The sequence below is a fragment of the Eimeria mitis genome, genomic scaffold (genome assembly GCF_000499745.2).
Source record: "Eimeria mitis Houghton genomic scaffold, Emh_scaff1056, whole genome shotgun sequence".
In the NCBI taxonomy this organism is placed as follows: Eukaryota; Apicomplexa; class Conoidasida; order Eucoccidiorida; family Eimeriidae; genus Eimeria; species Eimeria mitis.
This window is the reverse complement of record NW_013567333.1, coordinates 8,926-9,179: the sequence shown is the minus strand read 5'-3', so window position 1 is coordinate 9,179 and position 254 is coordinate 8,926. Positions and strand designations below refer to the sequence as shown.

General features: G+C 37.8%; 1 protein-coding gene across 1 annotated transcript in view; it reads left to right on the top strand.

The window, feature by feature from the left end:
- Positions 1 to 254, top strand: part of EMH_0028450 (mitosis protein, putative) — a gene marked incomplete at both ends in the record, with an annotated part of 1,121 nt that overhangs the window by 272 nt on the left and 595 nt on the right. The gene's annotated exons all lie outside the window — the stretch shown is intronic.

Here is a 254-nt window from a genome sequence, read left to right as displayed (position 1 = left end):
GATGTAAAAAACTTTTGTGTTATTTACGTGGTGAGAACTGCACATACACCCCAACTGGCTTTCTCTGAACCTCTTTGCACCAAACCCTATTCAGCTGACTAACGCCCCGCTTTCCCTTAGCAGCAGATCCATCGTTTCTCATGTGTAGAAACATACTGTTTGGGCTTCTACGTATGCGTTTATTATATATATAATTTGTATAATTTAAAATGTTGTATATTTTTGATTCGTTGCTGTTGATATCGGTGTGTCTT